General features: G+C 38.2%; 1 long non-coding RNA gene across 2 annotated transcripts; it reads right to left on the reverse strand.

Annotated features, from left to right (window-relative positions):
• Window positions 1–2146: 2146 nt before the first annotated feature.
• On the reverse strand, window positions 2147–19571 carry LOC135577331 (uncharacterized). Of its 2 annotated transcripts, XR_010469077.1 has the most exons (6): window positions 18194–19571; window positions 15805–15903; window positions 13967–14060; window positions 10746–10839; window positions 6353–6411; window positions 2147–4154 (listed from the first exon to the last, which is right to left on the reverse strand). It is a non-coding gene; the product is annotated as an uncharacterized LOC135577331 (long non-coding RNA). The 2 variants fall into 2 exon arrangements; XR_010469078.1 differs by lacking the exon at window positions 15805–15903.
• Window positions 19572–25175: the final 5604 nt, after the last annotated feature.

Below are 25175 nucleotides of genomic sequence, written 5' to 3' on the forward strand. Positions count from 1 at the left end.
TGGGCACTGACTACGCTTTTGAAGAGGTTTTATATGGTTGTGGATGCTGGACGTGCATGATTGCACCCGCAGGTTGGTGTGAGCACAGTAAGCAGCAAGGACACGTTTCAGAAGAGCATGAGTGAGGTTTCATTCCATCCTCCTCAGCACCTTCATTTCTGCTTGATGGAGAAGAATGTCATTTCTCAGAAGAAACTATGAAGAAGGTCATTGAGCTCAAGTTTGTCTGACTGATGATTTTTCTTCTCCTTCTTTATAGCTCTACAGGAACAACCTCACACGCTGCTACTGGAGAGTTGCCAGTGGAGTTTAAAGTTTGTTTTTATGATTTGGCTAAATTTCCACAAAACAAAACAAAACAGAACAAAAAAAAAAAAAAGGAAAAAAAAAGGAGAAAAAAACCCAAGAAACCTGCTAAGTCATTGTTCAGTGCTCCACGAGTCTACAACATGCAGTAAAAACAGATTGCACCCATTTCTACTGTTAAACACCATGAAAGAAACAAGAGCATTTACAGTATGCTGAAAGGAAAATGCCTTCTCCCACCCATAATAAAATGTGTGAGTTCAGGGTCACTTCCTAATAGGTGTTACTTCCTCTAGTTTAATAAAGGTATTTTAACACCTGTATTCCGTGCCAGACAGTATTGTCATTTTTTCCACCGATTGACTCAACAAAGTGCTGGAGTAGGGGCACAAGAGCTCCTCAAACATTGCTGCCTTGCGCCAAACACAACTAACGTGCAGGAGGAGGAAGCCAGAGAAAGCAGCAACCACCCCTAATTACAGCCAGACAACTTCCAGTCCAGAGAGGAACGGGGAAGCTTTTTGGGATGGAAAAAAGGTCAGAAAGCCCATCTAGGTCAGCCGGTCTCTGGCTTTGAATTGGCACTTGTGCTACCCTCACTCACCCCCACAGCAGCGCACACAGACTATTTCTGTTCTCCAAATAGTTGCCCAATGTGTGCTGAAAACTATTTATACTCATTGGGACCGCCTCTGTCCTTAGTGCTTTTCTCCATACAGAACGGTGACCTTTGCTAAGTTAAAGACCAAACCTCCTGTGTATGGGGAGCGTGGTGACTCCTCTAGAAGTCAGCAAGAGGCTTTGAAAAAAAAACAAAAAATAAAAAATGAAGCTCTTATTACAGGAGGATTTTGTATTTCCATGGATCAACTTTTCTGTTTGTTGAAGTATTTTTTCCATAAAATATTATTGCATTCTCCCTTCACTGCATGAGGAGCATAACAGGAAAGTTTATGTAAAACAGAGATACTACATTCCTGCCACCCAATTTCTTGGGCAGATCTCACCAGCTGGAGTGTGCTGGGTTGTGTGTGAACAATTTCCGCAACAACAGCCCATTTTGCATCTGTATTGATTTCCACACTGAATCCTGGATCCAGCTGGGCTGGTTACCCAAAACCAACCAAATGGAGATGTGAATTTCTTACGGATTTGTCAAAAGACAACCAGCAGACCTGCGGTCACATGAAGCAGAACACAAGCTCTCTTGAATAGTTTATAAAGCCTTAGCGGTTCTTGCAGCTTCACTCTTGGTTGCTGTAACAGAAGATGAAACTACATATGTTTCCTGTGATTTGGCGTTTGGCAGCAAATACATTACACAGAACAGTGAATGTATGTAGCCTTTGTATATATTTCTAAGCATTTGCTTGGAAATGGAAGGTCATTTTTCTCAGGCAAATTACAAATCCTTTAGAAGAAAAAACGTCAGAATACTTGTGAGCTCTGTCAGATGTCTTAGCAAACTGCACTGTAAATGGTCTTTTTTTTTTTAATATATATATATAAATATATATATATATATATAAATATATATATATATATATATTTCCTGTGTTTGACAACCAAAATGCAAAACTTCATTGTGGCAGCAAGAATGAAGGCCAGAAGATCAAACAATAATTATCCATAATGCTACAAAGGCATAAAAAACTGCTCTCTGACCTTTGAAATAGGCCACGCTGCACAGATGAATTTGTTAAACTTACTTGAGCACTCAACTCTAATATTCTTCTGTGCAGATGTGATTCACATGAGCTTTTGTTCTACATGACCATGGGTTAGAGGATGGTGGCCAACAAGTGTCATTAGTACAACCACAGTTTATTAGTCATATATGACTGGGCTTGTTGCAGGAATTACTGGGAGAACTCCACAACCTGCATCATGCCAAAGGTCAGACCAGTTGACCATAATGGTCTGTCTTGGTTTTGAAATACATTAATCAATGTTCTTACAGTACTTAGGCAATAAGGATAACAATAGTCAAGCTGCTGAAGGGTAGCGTTACATTCACAGCATCACCAGAACTATGCAGAAGTCAAGTACATACATATAATAATAAATAAATACAGGAGGTGGAGGGACCAGAAGGCTTGTGGTGAGTTTGATACTAGGACCTCTCTTTCCCTTGATAAAGAGCTCTGTAAGGATGGCAAAAATATTTTAAGCATCAAAGAAACTGATGAATAGGGATGCCAGGATATTGAAATACACTTAGAGACTGTATTGTCAGGCGTTGTTTTCTGAGTTATGATACTAAAGATAGTAGGAACCAGCAAAGAAAAGAACACTGTAAAAATGCAAATCTGCTAAATGTTGAATCTATTAATCCATAGCACACTTTCTTCTGAATCATACTTACTCAGATGTACAGGCAACAAAAAGTATTTATAATATTTGCATAATTTCAAACACCCAGTTCATAAATTATTTATTGGTTGTGGTCAAATGAATGTTAGCACTTTCATAATTATCTTTTGTGTGAAAGGTTGCACAGTTTACAGAGACATTTCAATGGCAACTGAAGATCTGTAAGTTCCTTTAATATTACAGAGAAGAAATGGCAGCTAATTGTAGAGTTGCTACACATTTGCTCTTGAAAAGTGGCAAAGCTAAAAGGATTACATTTAATTTGAATTTATTTTTAAAAGAATACTTACTTTCATGTAGAGTTCTAGTAACTCACACAGGGCTTCTGTGTTGGGCATTCAGGAACAGTCAATAAAAGGAGAATAAGCTTGCAAGAGTAATTTTTCTAACATTACAGACCTGATGGAAGTTTTTCAGCAAAAAGAGGCCATATGTTTGTCATGTGCTGCAATATTATCAGTTATTTAGGCTGAATTTTAAATGAATGAAATATTTTCTACAGAAGGACTACAAATGCATAGTCTTTCAGCATCGTCAGGAATAGCAGAACCCCTTTTCCTTGCAGGGCGGATGGACTTGGTGTGAAAAAAGGGACAGAGAAGGATGGTACAAATCCAGCAGTCAGGGTGTATTTGAGCAGAAAAACAAGTAACTGCTAATGGGCATTGAGCAGAGGGCATGAAGCTTGTGGATACCTCTGAAGATGCTGTTGGGATCTACTGTCTTGCAGACATACACAGATTGCTCACATTCCCTGCTACATTGTTAATTTAGGTGTAATTTTATCATGCATATACTAACGCAGCTGTCATTTTTAAACTCTTATTTCTAATTATGAACATATAATAATGGTGTGCATTTTAGAGACTTATTTTCTTGTTTTAATTTGTGTGAATGCTGAGACTTTTATATAATCCAATGTGCCAAATGTCAAAATCTTTGGGATACACCTTAATCTTCCTCTTATTCCAAAAGGAGGAAAGATTTAAAAAAGAGATTATTTCCTGAAATTTACTAGCAACATGGAATTAAAGTGCCTGATTTATTACTCCAAAAATAACAATCATACTAAGAAAGATTATTTCCATTGTATAATGGGAGAATATCCCATACCAGGCAAAGAAATTATAACTGAGGCAGCAGAAATGAGCCTCACTTTCACAGTACAGTAAATGGAAATGTAAAGCTGAAATAACCATACATGGTTAATGAATGGGTAACAATAAATTCCAGGTACAACATTTTCATTGAGAAAATGTGCTCAGATCCTCCATAACCCATCACACCACTGCAGGCCGAAGAAGATGGACAGAATCTGATGACTGCTTGGAGAGCCTTCCAGTCTGAAGCTCAGACCACCTCTGATTTTGGCCAGCTTGCAGAAGTCAATGGCAATAAGAATCCAGTTCTGTTGCCTTTTGGAATAATACATCCAGATGCCAGTGAGTCTTCACAGAAAATGGACTGGGAGCCAACTATATAAACATATAAAATAGAAGAGAAATCTGAATTAGGTCTATGAATTCCTGGATGTGGACAGGGAATATGCTTTTCCACTTCAGTTTTTATGGACAATTTCCTAACTACATCAGATTTGTAGAGCTGACTCATAATGTCATGTGCTGTGGTAAGTTACACACAGTTAACTCATGCAATAAGAAAGCTCACTTACTGCCAGCATATGATATGTTGAGTTTACCCTAAGATGCAAACTGTGCTTGTAGTTAGATGGTATAATTTTTTAAAACTTTATTTAACAAGATTATATGAGGTTCTTGGTTAAAGGGCTTGGCTTCTTTAAAGAAGTTCTAAATCCAAATATAATTTCTTGGAAACAATTCAAAATACTTCGAAAATACATTTAGTGTCAGAATACACATGCCTTGTGTCTTTTTAGATGCAATAGATTTTACGCACTTTACACCAAATTGTACAATTAATTTGGACACATTTGGCAGGAAATAAGTTTTTGTATATATGGGAATTGATTAAGTAATGCCATGAATGTGGCAGTTGAGTCAGACCTTTGTAAATGAATTAGGAAAGTTCCCTCTACTTTCCTGCAGGAGAAAGCAAAGTTATTTAATATTTTATGAATGTGAGTGTTTTAAAGAGTTTGGAATTGTAAAACCACTCAACAGAGGCTGTGTGAACATTGTGGTGCATCACAGCAATGGATTTACTGTCAAAAGGGAATTGAATAGAAGTTTTTCTTTGCCACCACTTGCTCTTAAGAGCGTAATGACTCATGCAACTGGCTTAACCAGATTTGTAAATCTTCATGGATGGAGAGATTCTGGAACATTTATTTCAACCCATAGCATCAATATATGCTTCTCTTATATTTGAGACGACTTGCTAACTAGGAGATTCTAAAAGGCTGGGAAGAGGTCTTTGTCTTCTCTTTTCCCCAGCTGAACAGGTCAGGGCTGGATTGATTTAGAAGTCAACAGCTTTCTGTTCCTGAAAGCCTCACTCTAAAAGGAAATTCACTGGCACCTGAGAAAAACAAAGTATCCTGGTGAGGACAAGGAGTGAGAACAGCTGGAAAAATGTTATGGTATCAGCTGAATTCTGCTTAAGATTTCATCATTACCAGTGATTGAACAGGATGTTCTGATTAATTGAACAAAATAAAATGAGTCACCTAGGCCCAGGAGATGGAAAATAATTTCCTATGGAAAAAAATATTATATTATTAAAAATTTCCTTTTATTAGGTCATTTTACTCAATGAGTGGAAATAAAACTCCCTAATAAGGAGGAACAATGGGAGATATTAAGTACAATAGAAACAGTGTGGAGGTGATTCGGATATGCAGAAGTCAAGGAAGGAAATGCTGGTGTCCCAAATAGACACCAAATATTCTGTCTTCTGGACTGTTTGAGAAAACAATGAGAATGACCATTGTCCTATTTCCCTGTTGACATTAATTTAAAGACACCAGAATGTTAAAAAATGAAGCAGAAAAATGGTTCTTTTAGAGTTTTCCAGTTTTTTTTTTTTTTTTTTTTCAGAAGGAAAGAGGTGTCCTGTCTTTTAGAACAGAATAAAAATTTCCTAAGAATGAGCAAAACTTTAACATGGGAAAAAAAAAAATCTCTGCCCATAAGTACTTTCAAACTGTTTCTCGTGTTTGTCCAAATATCTTGGAATGAAACCTAGAAATGTTGCTCAGCTTCATTCTCCACTGCCGTGCAAATGCTACCACCCGTCTTTACTTGGCATTTTCCCAACAAAAGACACATACTCCTCTGAACACATTTGACTGAAAATGAAGAGGAAGCTGTAGTTCAAAGCTAATTACATCTCGCTAGATCTTCTTTTCTCAGTCATTCATTTCTGCTCACACATGCTTCTGCTTAGCAGTCCGCACTGTTCTCGGCCTTCAGCAGAACCATCCTCATCTCTTCCTGCCGTTAGCTCACACCATAAAAATACACACAAGCAGAAAACAGCAATTAACAACTTTAAGCTTTCTTTACTGCACAAATCAATCAATAATGGCTGGCATGACTGGCAGCGTAAAGTATGTTCTTCATACCAGCCTTTGAAAAGAAAACTATTTTCTTCAGGAACTCTTATCTTTAGTGGAATAGATTAGAGAGGCCAAACAGATTAAAGAGTGCAAAAGCCTAGTTCAGATGCAATGTATAACAATGTATTATGCTACCTCCAGACTGGTCCTCATTGGTTTAGGTGGTTGATCTGGCAATCAGAAATACCGTAGCCCTGGAAGAAAACCATATGTTTGTGGGTGATTGGTTGCATTTTTCTGTTTTTATTTGAAAGCTATATTGACTTACGTTTCCAGCAGACCACACCATCTTATGAGTCTTGAAAATCACAGTACCATTATATGTCATTCAGCAACTACCCACATCACAACCTCTATTATCGTTGGTCAGTAACCTCTACAGTTCCCATCAACAGTTTGAGGTTAGGACATCAGTTGTATTCAAAAGCCACCCAAAACAGGGTGTGCAGCGCAGACACGTGCGAGTATGTGTGCACATCTCACGTGTGCACATTTCATGTACGCACACTTCACATGTGCACATTTCATGTGTGCTTTCATCTTGCTTTGGTACACCTGGCTGCTGGTTACTGAGCAAACACCATATGACTCATGTCATGGTTAATCACTTGATCTGAATGTGTGAATATTTCTGAGGTATGCCTTTCCTCCATAATTAATTAATTTTCAGACTCTAGGTTACTGTACAGCAGATCTCCAAAACCTTCTGTAACACTGCTTGCTGTGTTGCCATGGCTTTGAGCCTTGTGTAATCAGGGATAACAATGCCATAGCAGTGCGGAGTGTGGATGCTATGCTTATAAATTCACACAGTTTTTTTCACTTTTTTTTTTTTTTTTTTTCCAGTTTCTGCATTTGTTTGTAAGACCTAAATGCTGGTGCGGTCTCAGGTTAAACAGCATGCTCCTGAAACACAGTGTTGTAATACAAATGGGAAGAGAATATCTGATATTTGAACAGCACTTCAAAGATGCACACTTTGGGTCATTACTGTTATTCACCACAAGAAGTGTTTGTTGAAGATAGTAAAATGAGGAAAGCTGACCATGGAATTAGAAGGTTGTGAATTATTATGGATATACCTATACTTGTCTTTCTCGTATATTAATGGGGCTGGGATCAAGCCCTTGGTTAAGTAAGAGAGGAGAGATATGAATTTGAGTAAAAATGCACTTATCTGCATATCAGATCAACTGCAGGAAAATTGTTTTCATTCTTGCAATGAGTTTTTTTCCATAAATCTCCATTTTCTTCTAATTTCTTAAGTCCACTGAGATACTGCTTTAATTATTCTGCCCTTGGCCATTACTGATCCATTAAACAGTGCCTAACCACTTATGAAGATGATATAAGTTTGTGGCTTCTTAAGTAGAATATACTACAGACTGATCCAAAAGTCAATGAAGCTGAAGAGAAAGACTCTCATTACCTTCTGTGGAGACTGAATGGGACACTTGACAGGACATAAAAGCTGAACTGGAAACCCAATGTGTGATCCTAGCACTGTGCTGTGGTTTCTAGGTTCTAACTAAGCAACCAAATTACAGATTGTAAGATCCATGTGAGATCAAGACACTCTTTACAGTAGCAAGCCCTTAACCTTCACCTTCTGCTTTGGTAGGAAAAGGTGCATTATGAGACCATTTGAGACCACTGTGTCAGACGTGAGTAGCAAAATGGGCTTGGAGAAACAATGCCTTTCAACCAACTCCCTTTAAATGGCCATGGTCATGTCAAACCTTTGCCACATTCTTCTATGACTTGTGTTTTACAGCAAAATCTTTTGAGCCACCAATTCCATGCACTGAACAGGAACCCACCTGCTGGCTATACACATTTATTCTGGGTGAACCAAACCTGTCTTCCCATCACAGCCTGCTATATGACCTCTTCTGTAGCATATCTACCTGAAAATAGTGTGGCCTAAAATACTGATGGTCCTGCAACCTCAGAAGACTGTTCAGTGTTAAACAGGTTATTTTCTCATGCCATACAAAATAAACATTTGCTCATATTTGTGGACTTGCCACTTAAATTTGGACTCTAACTTGAACTTCCCCGTTCTCCTGGTTTCTTTGCTGATACCTGTACTACCCTGTGGTTCAGGCAAAGTTCCTGAGCATTTGAAACAAGATAATAGGCTTTTATGTTATACTTCTAACTTTTGTATTGGTTACAACCCTCGCTCATTTTCAGAGCCCCATTAATGGCTTTTGAGTTGTTGATCTGACAAAAACATACTGAGAGTGCTGAGCATCCAAGAAGCAATTAATAAGTGTAACTGTTACTAGTTTAGATGATTCTATTTTTCTTCCCGTGTCTTAAAGGCAGTTGGACTCCCAGTTTGCTCTGTGCTAGGTAAGAACTGCATTTTTGACTCTAGAAAAATAAAAAGAGTGAAAGCTGTAAGGGGTGAATACAAGGAAATAAACATGTTGTTTCTTTGTGTGAATACACATAGCTGAAGTTTTTACCTGAGCTGACTCTCAAAAAAATAGGATGAAAATCTGCTTTTATCAAAGCTGAATAGCTCAGTCCTTCAAAAGCTAATGTCCAGACCGGCTCCAGTATAATTTATATCACTGCCGCGTTAACATAAGGATGCAGGTACTAGTGTGCCTTTGGGTATCTGCGTAGGCTTCTGCTATTCACTTCTCCACCTGCACCTACCCAGCTCTAGCCTGAGTCATCTTCTGACCAGAGATGTTCTGGTGTCCTTTGGCACTGAAAGGGATGCAAAGGTACATCCACAAGAAGAAAGAAAACCACCGCAGTTCATGCTGACATCCCCAAGCTCGTCTGCTTGAGTTTGTGTAGCCATGGAAACATGGATCTCTCCTTAAACTTGCCATCTGAGGATTTACCCAGAATCTCAGGCAAGCTTTGAAGCTGAGCTTCATGTTGCCACCCAGTACACCGTGGTCAGAATCCGAGAAGCTATCTGGAAGGCAGTTAGACATATTCACACATCATATTGATGTGGTCGGAAGTGCAACGTTAAGATTCTCCACTTCTTAGAATATAGAAACAGAGGAGGCAGAATTTGATCCTTTCCCGAGTGAAGCACACAAGTGTATTTTGTTGCTGGTTTTATCTTGTGAGAATTGTAAATCTGGAATCCATTTAGTATTCCACAGAAATCATTCCAATGACAAGTTGAAAGTACAGCGTTGCCATAGCCCACTATCCATGTTCTTCCTATAAACAATTATATCTGACATTTGGAAAATGCTGGGATTCATATTTCTCATCAAAGACAGCAGAGTTTTGTAAGTGTTGAAAACATAACCTGGGTCTCTGGTCTGCAAACTGTCGACTCCAACTCAAGCAAGAAGTTCCCAGGCACTATTGCTGTGTGGAAGAAGACATCTCTGTATCATGAAGACCTCAAACTATGATAGCAAATGGCATTCCTTTCTTATGCCAGCTGCTCTCCATCTCATGTGTGTGAGAAATGAAGCCCCTTTTGAAGTGACACCGTTTGGAAAGGTCGGAGTGTTAGATCATCACCTAGGCAATGATAATCTCAAACCATGCTGTAACTCGTCTGACTTGCTATTTTATTTCTCTGAATCACACTGCCATCCAACCCAGGCACACCTGGGGCTTCAGACCATGTTCTGGTTTCAGGGCTTTTCTAATGGTTAAAAAAATTACTCATTTTCTTTTTTTGCACAGAAATTTCTTGGCACTGAAAATCCTGCTGCATGGAAATAAAAATCCTAGTGCCAGAGGTTCACTTTACTGTAAATGCCTGATGAATAAGCCTGAAACATATAGGGATTTCAATTAATTACTTGGGATCTACACAGGAGTTACTGGATCAGGTATTCTAATGTCTGTTCAGTCAAACAAGATAATCATAATAGACCTTTCCTGGCTTTAAAGGTAAAAACCTCAAAGATTTCCATGGGGTAGTATCAGGCAGATAGACAAGTATAAATTCAAAGTACATGTCTGTTATTGTCCAGCTTGAGGCCATATTGTTATAGGTCTCCAGATCCAGACTTCCTCTTCCTGCAGCTAGTGATGAAGAATGTATCAAGGCATGCAAGGTCAAGAAAGGGGATCACCATCTAAGTGAATGATGTTTTCACGTTTCCTGTAAAATACATGCAGTTAGAATAAGATTGGGGATTTTTTTTTTTTTTCCTGTTTTAGCAGCTTTACTAAGCCCTTGAAGTGTTCAGAGGACATATTTTAGATTTCACAGTTCTGAAAATGATGGGCTGCTCCTGAACTATGTCTAAGAGATCTGCAGTCTAACAGTTATGTTATCCATAATGCCTGATTTCTTTGTTATGAGCTCAGAATTAATTTCCTGATTTCTTAGACAATTCTGCATTCAGACACAGAGTGGTCTGAGCATTGTTTCTAGGGGCTGTGAAAAACAAGTGGACTTTTTTTTTTTTTAATCTCTAAAATGAACTTATGGAAAGTATGACACTTATCAATGTTTAAGTTTTTGATTAAACTATAAAAAGGATACATATTTCTCCTCTAACTGAGTTGATCCCCCACTCCTTACCTGTGTAAACCAACAGAGAAATCAAAGCTACAGTTTTCGTCACTCTGTCATCTTTTATGAAGCTGCTTGTGGTTGCCGGCAGTCTCATGCCACCCTGAAAAGTTAGAAGCATTACCTCCTGAAGTGAAATACCATGCTTGAAAAAAAAAACAAACAACAAAAACCACAACAAAGAACTGCATGGAGTAACTGATAAAGAGGTGTCAGCAGCAAAGAGGGATTTCAAGGGCTTGGATTTGGTGTGCAGCTTTGGTCTCATCTCTAGTCAGAAGCAAATAATTCAATATCAGAAATATCTGCATACTCTGAAAGCATTATGAGATATGATTCAGTGCTTAATGATTTATGCAGAAATTGTCTTAGGATTTATTTTTTTTCTTCTAGTCTATTACTACAAGCAGTAGCAGCAGCTTTAATAGTAGTACAATATACTGTGTTTTGCATTGAAAACTCTAAAATCATTCTCAGAAACCAATCAGGCAGGTTTTAAACAAAAAATTTTAGTCCTCAAAGTCCACTTCATTGATTGTCTTCTGCACATCAGATAGTATGAATTATGTTATGTGTACAGAGGACTGAACGCAAAATTATATGTATTCGTAAAAGACACGAAGCTTACTAAAATGTCTGATGTTTCCAATTTACTAATGAACTAGTGAAATTATGAAGCTAAATGTATTTTCATTATTTCATTTCACCTTGTAGCCACTTCTGGAGAGGTGAGCATGACATGAAGTGGGAAGTTATGTAAAGGTTCTTATGATACTTTTATCTGTAATTACCTTGAAATATAAAGAATGAGCCAAGGAACATATAATTTAAAACCAATGATGGCTTCTCTTACTGAAGCAGCAAACAATGTATTGCCTTCCCAGATGTGTTGGAATGTTATTTTGAGCATCAGGAGGAGAAACAGAAGGGACAGCCAAATAAAAGAAAGAATAGAAATCCTAGAACAAATCTCAGAATAAATTTCTAGGAAAAAAAAATGAAAGCAATACAAAACAAAATCAAATTTGGACCAATCCAAGGGCTGCTCTGTCTGATGTTGTCTGGGTCAGGCCCCTTAACTTGAGCTGCTGAAGTATGGTATTAATTTCTTTCTGTCCCAACCCATCCGGAATGAGAGTGCAGACTGTGTTGTGGTATCCCTGCAGCCCTCAAACTAGCATCATTTCTTCAGTCCTGGACTTCACACAGTGATTACTCTTGGTAACAAAATGGGTATAATGGATTGACACTCTCATTTTGCTCTCTTATGTCTCTCTATTAACTGTGATAAACAGCAGGGAGATTTTAAAAATTAAGCACTCTTTAGTAACTAGAATATTAAATGATTCTAATCATACTATAATCATACTCTTATATGTGATTATTTTCCCTAATTCTTCTTTTTTTTTTTTTTCCCTGGGACTACTAATTTCCAGATTTAAAATGGTTCTGGACCAGACCCAAATTATTGAGAGTATTTACTACAGCATTGAGGTTGTATTTTTTTTTTTACTTAAAAGTTACAGTTGATATTTTCATGTATTCTTATTAAAAAAAAAAAAAAAAAAAGCTACCTTTTAAATGTTTTGTATCTCATGGCTACATGGGTAATAATAGAAAAATGACTGCCCCGAACAGTGATGTCAGCTTCAGACCAACAGAAATATAGTGGCTTAAGCTGGTGTCAGACAAACTCTATGGCTTCTGCTCCTACTCCTGTTCTAGAAAAAGTATAAACAGAAAAAAAAACTCTGTCCGCATTTATTCCTTGAGTTCTTTGTTGAGGCTGGCAAAGATAATACTAACTCTGTAGTACTGTGAAGCCATTTATTGTTTTAAAGCAAACCCCCCCCCCTGCACAATAAAAAGACTGTTACTCTTGTTATTTATTTATTATTTTTTTTAATGACAAATATCTTGTTCTTATGGGCTCTCATTGAATTATTTTGTATACCCCAGATTTCCCATTGCCTTTTCCAGGAGGTACGGGTGTTATTTTACAGTGGTAAGTAATGGTACCTAACTCATTGCTGCAGATTTGTGTTGATGAAGATGTATTTCGGTGCTACTTGGAGTGTAGAGGCATTTTTTTCGACAACAGAAATACTTCAGCTCCTCAGTCAGTGCTTTCGAGGACCTGACCTAGGGAGTCTGATAAGTTTTCATAATTGCTAAACCAACCAACCAGTCAACTAACCAACCAACCAACCAGCAAGCACATGTGCAAGTGCATAAACAGCAAATCTTAGTAGCAGATGGCAAGACTGAAAAGGCCTGTTTCCCTCTTTAGTGGTTAACACTCGCAACAGTTTGAGTTAAAGGGCTTAATTTCTTCTTGCTGTCTGCATAGTGGTGGCATTTTCTATTTTTCATCAATAAAAATGGTGACAATTCCACAAGAATCTCCACTTCTACATGGTTCTCACAGTGTCCACCAGACACGAAAACTTCGTATATAAACTTTGTGGTTTATTAAAGAATTCACAATAGACAAAATATTTCACAAACACCAAGTCACCTTCTACTAATGGTTTCATGTGTTATCCTTCACTAATTATCTCTTTAATGTGACAGATGAATGGACAAGGAGTGTTTATCCATACTCCTTGAATTATATTGGTTTGTTATAATTGGCAGATAAGTCTCATGGCATGGTTTCTGACCCTTGCTGGCTAAAGGCATTTGCTATTAAATATTTTTGCAAACACCTTTGATACTCAGATGCAACTGTCACATTCACATGACCTTAAATACCTTTCCCTGGAATAAGTTTGACTTTCATTTAGCATCTAAAGCATTCGAAGGATGAAAACCTGATGTTTAAAGGACATCATTATCATTTACTTGTGCTTATGCAAAACATGCTTGTGGACGGGCTTAGACAGAGTTCACAAAAATCATTAGAATTCATCTAGTTAACTGCAGATTCACTGTTCAGACTATCATTTCTCCATGCTAGCTGCAGGATCAAGACACAGTCATACTCATTCGGGTGAATTTTTTAATATCACTTTTACCACACCAATGGCAAACCTATTTAGTCTCAGTTTAGAGAATGAGGGTAAAGTTGCCCTTTAGGACAGATATTACATTTTAGCTGAGGACTACATGATGATCCCATTCCAGTCTTGTAAGACTATGCACAGCTGTTTGTTTTATTAGTGTAGTTAATACACGATTAATTCATAAACATTCAAGTTGTCTATTGAACAGATAACAATAATGCTTACCAAAGCCTCCTTCATCGCTTTCCAGCTGAATTAAAATTCTTATTTTAAAGTTTCATGCTACTTGATCCATAGTAACTGATGCAGAGTAAGGTTTCTATTAGAGAAAAATTTAAACATGTTGTTTAGTTTAATGTAAAGTTAAATTATGTTTTTACTACATTACTATATATGGAAGAAGCATACATTACATCTGGTTGTAACAACTTCTGCCAGTTTTTCTTTTTTTCTTTACATTTCCTGTCAGTACAGTGTCTAATATAAATATGAAAAAAAAGTATAGATACACAGAAGGATGGGTAGATAGAGGGATTTTGATCAATTGTATTTGGGCTTTAGCTCTCTGGAGGAAAAGATGATTTCTGACCATTTAAAATTAATATTTCCACCATATATCAAGGACTACAGTATTTGGTAGGAATTTCTGAGGAGACGGTGGTGTGCATATTTTTATGTAATACAAACACAAGACTTTCTGTATAATGCAAGAGATGGAGAAAGGGCAAAAGCCAATGGAATATCAATCTGCTGGAGAACGATGACAGAAAAGGAAAAAAAGGAAAACAAAAAGGAAAAAGAGAGGAATTTTGCAGGACTCAGAAGATTCCTGAGGAGTTTCATGAACTGTTCAGAGTTTTTGATAAGAAGCTGTTGCAGAGGTGTGGCCGACTGGGAGTGGGATAGGCTGAGGTTACTTTCAACCATGATAAACTAGGACTGAGGTGACTGCAATGGAAATTATTCAAAGGCAGCTGCTTAGTTACTAAACTGGAGTTGATTTTGCATTATTTATTCAGGTTCAGACAGTCCTTTAAAAATATAATGTTTGAAACCAAAATATTGATAAAGCGCTGTTTTCCATGGAACTGATTTAAATTTTTGATGCAAAATGAGTCATAGCTGAAAATTAAAAATCCCTTTAGGAACAATTTTTAGCAGCCTTATTTTCAGGTTTTCTTTTGGTTTGGTTTAATTTTGTTTTTAAACAAGATCATGGAGTAGTCTTTGCTAAGAACTAAAGGTGTATCCAAATTCCCCAAAGTAAAATGTTGATTAAATCTTCCTGATGATTAGTGGCATTATCGTCCCCTGTCGTCTGTGCTGTAAATTCAGCAAGCCTTTGGGATAGTAAATAATAGGCTTTCTTTAGCACCCCCTGCAAAACAACAGGACAAAAAGGCAATTAAATCCCTGGTTCCAGAGTTTGCTTAGGCTACTAGATCAAATCTGAACTTCTTAGTGCGTGATAAAAAGAATTAGTCTTTCTTGGGTGTACAAGCAAAGAGCTGAAACGACCTTAGAAATATATACTGTTACTACATTCTCACATGTCATTTGACCACAAAACAACATAAGCTAAAATGAAAAACAATGTACAGCTACTAAAACACACCAAGGGAAAATAAAACGGTAAATTATGTATTACCCTGCATTGAATGTTAATCAAAATATAGCAATGTATTGGGGAAGAGAAGATGCTGTATTATTTCTTCGTTTGTTTGTTTTTTTCTTTCCTGCTTTTATTGAAGTAAAAGGCTAGATTAAAAAGAACAGTCTGCTTTTAAGGGAAAAAGAAAATCAAGGTTTTTCCTCTAAAAGGCCACTGAACTCAGCAGCTCAGTGTGTCCTTTGGAAGGCAGAGGAGAAAGTCTTCTCGTAGCTGTTTAAACTCAAGGGTCAGATGACTGATAGAACACATTGTCTGGAGACTTTCACAGTTCAGGTTAATGCTATCAAACCCTTTAATTACACCAATATACAGCTGATAAGAGGCCCTAATGGCCCTTTCATATCTTTATGGTAACTAGGACATACACCATATATGGGTGTAAGATTGATACCTATATGGCTTCGTTCTGATAACTTGACTTCCTGTCAAATGATGCATTGCAGAAGCTTCTCCCAGCTTCTCATCTCTTTTCCTTCGGTGTTTCACACTGCTGAGAAAAGTTACAGATACTTAGGAGTGTATATAAGCATGAAAAATATAAGGAAGATCTACAGGGAATTAAGGGAAATATGTGGTTTACTGAAGTGTGCTTTTCAGCAGCATATTAATCCTTAATCCTTTGTCAACATACCTACCAGACTGCCTAGTCTTTTGTTTCACTTTTTGCAATTAGTTATGAACTGTGGTACAGAAAGTAATATTCCTGAGAATTTTAGCAGAAACCAGTGGTGGCTGCTGTACTGTACCATTAACTGTACTGTTGACTGTGCTCAAGCAATTCCTTAGTGCAGGATACTGGCCCCATACACATTTTTTGTCAGTTATCTTGTTTCATTTTCAGAGAAACTTGCAAAAGCAGGCTCAATGTGTTATTTAGATTTGTGCTAGATTAAAATATTCTTTATGAACATAAAGAGAACAATATCATCACATTCAAGGCCAGGCTGAATGGGCAACCTGATCTGGTTGAAGATGTCCCTGCTTATTGCAAAGGGGTTGGACTAGATGAGCTTTAAAGGTCTGTTTCCAACCTAAACTATTATATGATTCTATGATTCCATGATCTCCTACTCAGCATTTGTGGGATGTGTAACTAGTGGGCAGGAATGCTGTACTCCACTGGGTATATTCAGCTTGGGTCAGAGGAATTGTGCCTTCCACTAAAACAGGGAATTTTACTTGCAAGAGAAAAAAAAGATGTTGTACTTTGAAAAGTAGAGATTTTTCTGTGCATAACAAAGATGCCACTTGTAACTATGTGTTGTGGGGTTTTAACGCTTTTGAAAGAGAAGAAAAACAGTTTTATAGGAAACACTACTGACCTTTCCCATTGGATCTCACTCACAAAACTATTATGGAAATGGTTTCTCCTGCACCTCCAAACCCCAGTCCAAAAAAGCACATTGAATCTCTGGGTTCAGCTGAGCTCCTTTTGGTACTTTAAGGAGCAATGCCAGTGTCTTTGAAGCTAGATGTCTGCTGAAGTGCTCCTCTGGTTGGGGTCTTACAGAAGCATAAGAGCAGACCTGGTGCACTGATTTGTTGCCATCATGCCAATGCAACAGTTCAGTGGAAATATCGCTGTAAAGATATGGGAAATGGAAGATCTCATCCCCTGCTGGATGATTGTAAGACTTCTTGCTGGTTGGGGAAGTAGCATGCAAAGCTGCTGGCATGCACATGTAAAGTGAGTTATTATTGTATTAAAAACTACTTTCCCCCAAACATTTGTTTCTCATCTGGCATCAAATAGAGTTTAATTGCAAGTTGTTTTATGTCATTTTCAAAAAGATGCACAGGAGGTTCCTAAACTTCCCATGTATACACATCTCATTATATCTCAGTAGGGTTCGTGTTTGTACCACCTGCTCACAATTGGGAACACTTACCCTAATGTCTCTGTAACAAATTTTAGCACTGGGCTCCTTTTGACAATGCAGTTGTAATCTTCATTACATGGTTATGTAAGGCATTTCCAGAGGGTTATGTTAAGAGGAGAAATATGTGAATTTCAATATTTTCTTTTATTTAAGAAAATACAACCCAACAATTTTGCTATTTTTATCTAATGAGCAAGAGTGGTAAAGTTATCAGGTTCAATCTGAATTACAGTTGGTTACCAGCTGTTTACAAAACTGAACAGCAGAAGCATAAAAACTCAGATTATATATATGGATAAAATATCAGCTTTCATAGGCTGGCTGCCTCTTTCATTAATATTTTCTAGTGCTAATATGAGAGGGGTATAAGCTTTGTATTTTTAGGACAGTTTTGGATACCACACATGTTAATAATTCCAGCATTTATGTCTGTTTAGCCCATTTACAATGTATTGCCAGGATTACTTGTTTGCCTGTGGGCCAGAATAGTGAGTTAAATCCCACATCAGGATTTGGGCTCAGATCCAATGCTAATATTGCAGTGTAATACTAGGAGAGCTGTGCTGTTAGAGGAGCTGTGCATTGGCTAAGATGTTGAACAAAGGTATCTCCTGCGTGGCTCTGACGGTCAACCAATTGGCCGTTAAGGACTTCCGAGCCCTTTGCAGAAGGACAGTGAGAAGTCTTTCCAGATCTGTGGACACTCAACAGCACCACTTCGACGGGACTCCCTGCAACATTAATTCTGTTTCATGCACACCAAACACAGAGCCTGTTTGATAGAAAAATATAGTCTTAGGATGCCGCCAAAGCTTATGTTATAGTGTACATGCATATGCTGATGATGAACGTGACACTTCTCTTTCTCCCTCTTCCAGTTTCTCACTGTAAGGAACATACCTGTGGGTGTTTCCCTTCTTTCCCCTTCCCAAGGCCAGCGGAGAAGCAGCAGCACAGAGAGGTGGCAGCTGAATCCAGACCAGTTTCTGGGATATGCTCATTCAGACCTCACAAGCTCTGCCTACTCTGCAACCTAGTGTTCCAGCACAGCATCCACTAAAAGGTACTTATCTGTCCAGGACGTTGTCTGAGCAGCTCTGGACCCATTTGCTTTTGTTTTTCCACCCCAGCTAGAGCATCCAGGCCATCTCCATGCTCTTCCATTGCAGCATGTAGTGCTGCTGCTACTGCTCTGGCGGTGGTAGAGGTCTGGACTTTGATGAGCATATTCATGTGCAGTTATTCTTTTGACAGGCTGCCCAAATTTTCTTGAGGAAGACAAACCACAGCAGATATTAATATCTCAGATATTTATATCTGGGACAAAGGCTCTTCTCCAGCCCAGAGGCTTTATCCTTGCCAAACTCCAAGTGCTTGCTTCCAAAAGAGGTGTTAAAACTTCTGACTTCTCAGGAAAGCTTGGAAGTGTCTTTCATAGTGGGAAGCATTAAACAACTAAAGTGCAGGAAGTGGGACTGGCTGCCCCAATAGCAAGGCCATTAGTCACCAGCTTGTCCCAGAGAGAGCGTTCTTCCATCTCTGAACAAAAAACTCCTGTGGAAAGCCTTGAAAATTCCTGCAGAAGGAAAATGTGTCACCCATGTTCATGCAGCTTGGAGAAAACAAAAATATAAGGCAACACTAGATTTTATTTAGTTTGTAGGTGATGCAATACTTTGAGTTTCTTTGTAGATGTCTTTCTGTTATTGTTGCTGTTTTGTTTTGTTTTTGTAAGAAACTTGTTTTTGAGAGAGACTTTCATCCTGGAGCAGCTCCCTTGCAGACCACTCCTACACCTGTTGTGGTCCATTGGGATTGTCCTGGAGCTGCTTGCAACTCAAAATGAGAGTTTCCAGTCCAGCTCTCCCCACACAGCCATCAACTGCTTCCTGAGCTGATTTACAGACTGCTGCCATGTTGTGTCCAGAAAGCACCATGAAATCCTCCCTAATAAGGTCTTGTGCTGATCCAGGCTTTTCTTCAACTTTGCTGGGCAACCCTATCTTTAACATAAAAATGTGCAGTCCCAATAAGAGAGAACATACTAGATCATCAGTATTAGAAAAAAAAGGCCACGATTTTTCGAAAATTAGTTTATACTTCTCTGTGTCATGTTATTGGCCCTCATTTTTACTGTCACCAGAGTTATCTGCATGGCCCATGCATTTGTTTTGTTTTGTTTTGTTTTTTGTCTCCCTCCCACCCACTTGATACAGGAGCTGTTACCTATCACCCTCCCTCAAGTGAGGAGTAAGTGGCTGCTGCTCTGCAAACAGCTGGTAGGAATCAGAAGAGAAATGCAATAGTCCTCCAGGTGGAAACTATTTGGGTCATCCCACCTGAGAGGTGCTGTTTGAATTTAAGCTGTATGTTCACTGTCATGTGTAAAAAATTCTTGGTGACATAAGAGAAACATATTGTTAATTAATTGCAGTCTGAAACACATGCCAATCAAATCCATTTGTGGCTAGTAATCTTCATGCTAATCACTTTCTCAAACACCTCCCTGGTCCATCTGAATTATGTCTAAATTAATCTAAGCAAATCTGTACATCTTCTTTTAACCTAAAGTAGTAGTAGCCTATGTTTGTCAATACTCAGACAGATAAACTGTCTTTGACAACTAAAGAATCAGTTGAGATTTTTCACTAACTAAATCAAACTTTTTGGTTTTGAAAAAGTGTGGTGTGGCTAACTTCTTTACCACCATTGTTTTTTAAAATTTAATGTCTCTTTGTACATATCTGGATGACAAAAAAATACAAATTTAGCACTACATGGTGTGATCCTTATAGGAACCCTCATCTGAAAAGACAGAGGAATTTTGGAAATGACAAGAAAAAAGTTATGATCATGATTACAGAATTGAGTACTGGAGAACTTTCAGAACAATGAGATTTATTGTTCTGTGACCTCTGATATATTTCAGCACGGAAAGTCTGGATTTCCAAAATGAATCTTCTGGTTAGTTATGATTGACATATTACTAATTATACAGGCCCAAAATGAACTGAGTGAGCCAGTGGCCAAACTGTGAGCTCTTAGCTAGTCTTTACTAATGCCAAAATCCCTGTTGAATGCAGGTCTTAGCCCTGAAATAGTTAAAAATAACTATTAGAAGGGTACCAACTTGATAGGCTGAGACACACACATAACTAAGTTACCTGGACATTGGTCTCAACACCCTTTTAAGTAAATAAATGTAGTGCTTTACTGAAATAAAGCTGCAAATTTTTCTCTAGATGATCCATACCCCATTATGCTTCCCTCTAAACCTTCCTTTTCAGGGAAAGTGTCTCCTAAGCAACACAGTTCCTACAGAATAACTGAAAAGTGACCTCTGCACCTATGAAAGGTAAAACTAAGGAAATCTGATATTTTTTGAAATAATAAATACAGGCAAAGATAATACAGTATTTTGGGTAGAGATTTCTTTAGCTTTTCAACAATAACAATGGATCAAGCCCAGTCAACTGAGGATGTGTTCTCTTTCTCATAGTCTAGACGGGCTCATGGGCTTACAAATCAGTCTCTGAGGACACCAGGCTCAGCATTCATCTGAAGTTAAATAGGATCTACTTTATCCAAACTACAAAAACAAATTGAATTTGACTTGAGGACCAATATGGCAGAAATCCCAGAGCTCTCCACCCATATGGTAGGAACATATGTGTTCACTCCAGCTACACTCCCTTATTCTGACTCCACTCAGAAACAACTCCCTTTTCCCCGTTCGCTCTCTCCAGGACTGAGCCAAAGCCTATTAAAGTCTTCGGGAATGTTTTCACTGATTTCAACAAGCTCTGGATGGTGCCTTCCAGCTTCCAGTCGTTTCTGTCATCATTGCTATAATGACCAGCAGAAGCTTGATATTCCTCCCATTGGCGTCTTCAGGAGATGGTTATTCCAGCTTGTCTAGACCCCCCAAAATTGATTTCTAGAACACTTTTCAACTTACAAAAAATCTTGCTTATGATACCAAATAGTGGCAGTGGGTTCATTTGTATGAAAATCCACACGTAATTTCGACTTAGCTGCTTTCTTGTGCGTATTGAGCGATGCAAAGAGGGGAACGCTCTGCGCTAGTGTAGGTAAATGACACACTTTGTCTGGGGTGCCAGTGGCTGTGTACTAAAATATATCTCAGTGTGCAGCAGTGGTACCCTAATTTCTGTCTCCCTCCATACCTATATGCAGTAGGAGCATTGCTACAGGACAGGTCTGGTCCTGTAGAGTAATAGCTTAAAAAAACTCCTCATTCACTCAAATCTGCAGTAGTGCCTGGAGATGGCTAAAACGCATGTGTTGTGCACCATGTAAAGGAAAGAGTTTCTGCATCTGGAGGAGAAATGCTAAGAAACACACATTCCTGCTCCTAGAAACCTCAGTTATGGGGTCAGCATCAAGAGCTTCTGCAAGATCTCAGCATCCTTGCTGGGAAATGCAGGACAATACTGCTCTTAGCGAGTCGTCTTCCTTCACCCACACAGAGGACTTCATCCGTACTTTGTGTCGAGGCTCGGGAGCTGGATGTTAATATGATCTAAAAAATCAGTATGTTAAACATTTCACTGAGTGTTGTACTCAAAGTTAGCAAACTCTCTTTTTTCTGTTTAAACAGGTGATCCCAGTGAGTCCTCCACAGCCCTTTCCAATGATGTAGTACTTCATCCTAATACGAAAATAAAACAAGAAATTTTGTCCTTCTCCACAAGTGTATTCCTGGTTCTCTAACATAGCAATTACTTCTGCAAAAGCGCTTATTTCTTTTCTTGGCACAAAATGTCCTAATTGTCCAAATTGCCTTTGCAGATAAGTCTCGCTAGTAGGAACCTGAGTGGCAGTTGCATGGCATGGGATGGCCAGCAATGCCGAATTATTGAGGTAGCTCACAAAAACATACTGGAGCAAGAGGAAACTTCCCTATTCCATTTACATCAATGTTATTAAAGCCGTTTGTGTTTCCAGAGGAAAAGGGACAGAATCTGCAAATGCAATTAAAAATATCTTTTTCCATGCTGCGTATTTCAAAGATTCGGTACCTAGGCTTTGGATCTTTCTTTTTTTAATAACAAGCATAATATTTCCATAACTCACATTTGGAATCATTCCTGGGTTTTGGAAGCAAATTATTAAAATTGAGCATATGGAGGTCTTAAAGTAGAACCTTATGAGGGGTGTGGGGGGGGAAACACAGTTGATCAAGACTATTTTGTAGCATCTTAAACTAAAATAAAATGCTGCAACATCCTGGTTAAATAAGACTTGTTCTCTCTGCAGCTCTTTTCCGTCCTCCATTTTCAAGTTTATTTCACAAAGTAAGCTGAACATTAGAGTGAAGCTAAATTGTCCCACCTTTAAATGAGAATTTAATGTCATTTGCAACTTTTTATGCTTTCGCTATATTACTTTAGATTATGGAAGATTTAGCTATTTTTGTGTGATATTCAGAAGAGCCTACAATGATAGTGATACATATAAATTATTTTAATGTCTTTTACCTCCCCATAAGACTGAGAATATGGTGCTGAACATTAATAGTAAGCTACAGGCTGTATGGACCTTATCTCAGCCCATAAGTGACAGCTATTAATTTTAAGTGCTATGAGCTTGGACCACGGAAAACGATTAGATGCTAAGCATCAGGTCCAGTTCCTCCAGCTATTTAGGCAGGCTTGGGTCCCAGTGTGCTCTAAGGATAACTGCATTACAAACACTTCCTCTAAGCATATGTTCTATTTTTTTCTTCTTGCAATCTGTGAACATGCACTGATCGAATGCTGTGTGATAGTGTCAATATTGTTAAGCGCAGGCAAGAAAACAATAGCCTCCAAGGTCTGGATAAGTTCTTTCCTCTTCCCCAAGCCCAATTTGCATTCAGTCTGAAGCTTCTATGTAAATGTTAATTGCCTTCATTGTAGGTTTGTCTGGTACAAGTCAGCAACTTCAAATCCACCATGATGTTCTCAGCATAGCTCGTTCTCCCTGCACTTCAGTGGGTTCACATATGATTTGCTAAACCTGAGTGTTGTTTGCAATCAATGAAATTTCTGAGGGAAAAAAGGACAGGTTACGTATATTGGCAGTAGTTTTACAAACTTTGGCTTTTAAAGTCCTGCTTTTTGTCTACATGCAGGTTTTTAGATTATGGAAATTGTATCAAACCTAAACCCTCAATCTATCAAGGATCATGATGTATGATGGAAAACTACTGCTGCAATCAGAATAACGTGGCAAAGTGTTTCTATGGGAGACAAAAATGCTGGATGCTACAGTGTAAGTTGCTTTTAATAAGCCTGACTTCCTTGACTTTATTGCATGTAGAGAAGCTTGCATGAACATAAAACCTAGATGATGCCTCAAAAAGCCCCTATATTCTGCTAGAAAGCAGACAGGCCTGAATTCTTTCTCCACCCTAATATTAATGGGAAGTCTACCTCTGCTTAAAGATTATAGGGAGAGGTCTCTAAAATGTGCTTTAAGTGAACATGTATGTTATTTTAATAGTTACAAATGCAGCATGTGTTCTGCTCAAGTTTTTCCCATTTCACATTTATTTAACAAAAAGGCTCATATGAAAGAGAAAAAGAAATTGGCAGATCAGTGTGTCATTATTTGATTATTCACCTATGCTCACTTATGTAACTGAGTCAAATCTTTGCTGCATTTTTAAGGGTTTGGTTGTCAGTTACACAACTGTCAGTATGTAAGACTTGGTTAAATTTACGTTACAAACTTGTAATCCTGTGAATAATCAGTTGTGCACATACGTTTGTGTTCTAGGACATAAATGCGGTTCCCTCTCCTCCCCAACAGCTCTCTGTGACATCTTTCCAATTTTAATTGATATCACAGCAATCAAAGAAAGACCACAGTGAATCAGCAGTGTTGACAATGTGCCAGGGTGTTTAGAAAATAGGCATAGCTAGGGAAGAAGAACATGTCAAAATACATTTTGAACATATTGGAATATGTTATGAAATAAAATGTGTTTACCTTTTTGAATGATGGTGTTGGGTAGTGCTGGCGATGCTGAGGAGGAGGAGGGGGTGGGTGATGGATCCCTAGAACTGGACCACGTTCCTGTTTTGTTATGCAAGGTACAAATATGCAGAGAAGGAATATGACACTATATGACAAATCGCTTGTCTAATTCATTGGACTTGTCAAGCAAATTAACTTCAGTAATTCTACTCTGGTGGTAACGGTGGTGGGAACATTAGTAGGATCTAAATGCTGGTGGCTGCTTAAGTTCTGCCATCACATAGTTTAACCAGGCTTAGACAAGTTTAGACATCCGAGTGCTAAAAATACAGGAAGATAGTAACATCTGCTGTAAAGCAAAACACGTGATGATGTTACCACTGGTAGCAATGAACTAAGACATTTGGCATGGTGAAAGAGGCCCACATTTAAACATCTGAATGCAGAAGCTAAGGAAGCCCTGTCCCCCCCATAATCCCAGAAACTGATGAAAGGAATGATGTCTTAAAATACTTCCCAAAGAAACACAACTATAGCATTGCTTTTCCACCTGTGAGGTGTCTGTAAAAACACCTAAACCACCAGAGCAACCAAGAATGTTTTTTGATTTTAGGAATTCCTCTTTGACATGAACCACTTGTCGTATTTTCTACCTGTCCACATCAGGGCTCGATATTTACCATAAGAGATAAAACAGAAGGAAAAAGTTAATAAAATTCTCATGCTCCATGCTCTCTTTAAACAGCCAGCAATGTCAGCCATTTTAAAGTCCAGATAGTCTTTTCCTACATTTAATAAGCATTAAAAGCACCTCTTCCATTTTCTGATATTTTCTGCAGTTTTTCTGCAGGTTCCTCTTGCATTCATCGGCATTATTTGTCTAGACTGAGTCTGGTTT

This window comes from Columba livia, chromosome Z, assembly GCF_036013475.1.
Source record: "Columba livia isolate bColLiv1 breed racing homer chromosome Z, bColLiv1.pat.W.v2, whole genome shotgun sequence".
Lineage (NCBI taxonomy): Eukaryota > Metazoa > Chordata > Aves > Columbiformes > Columbidae > Columba > Columba livia.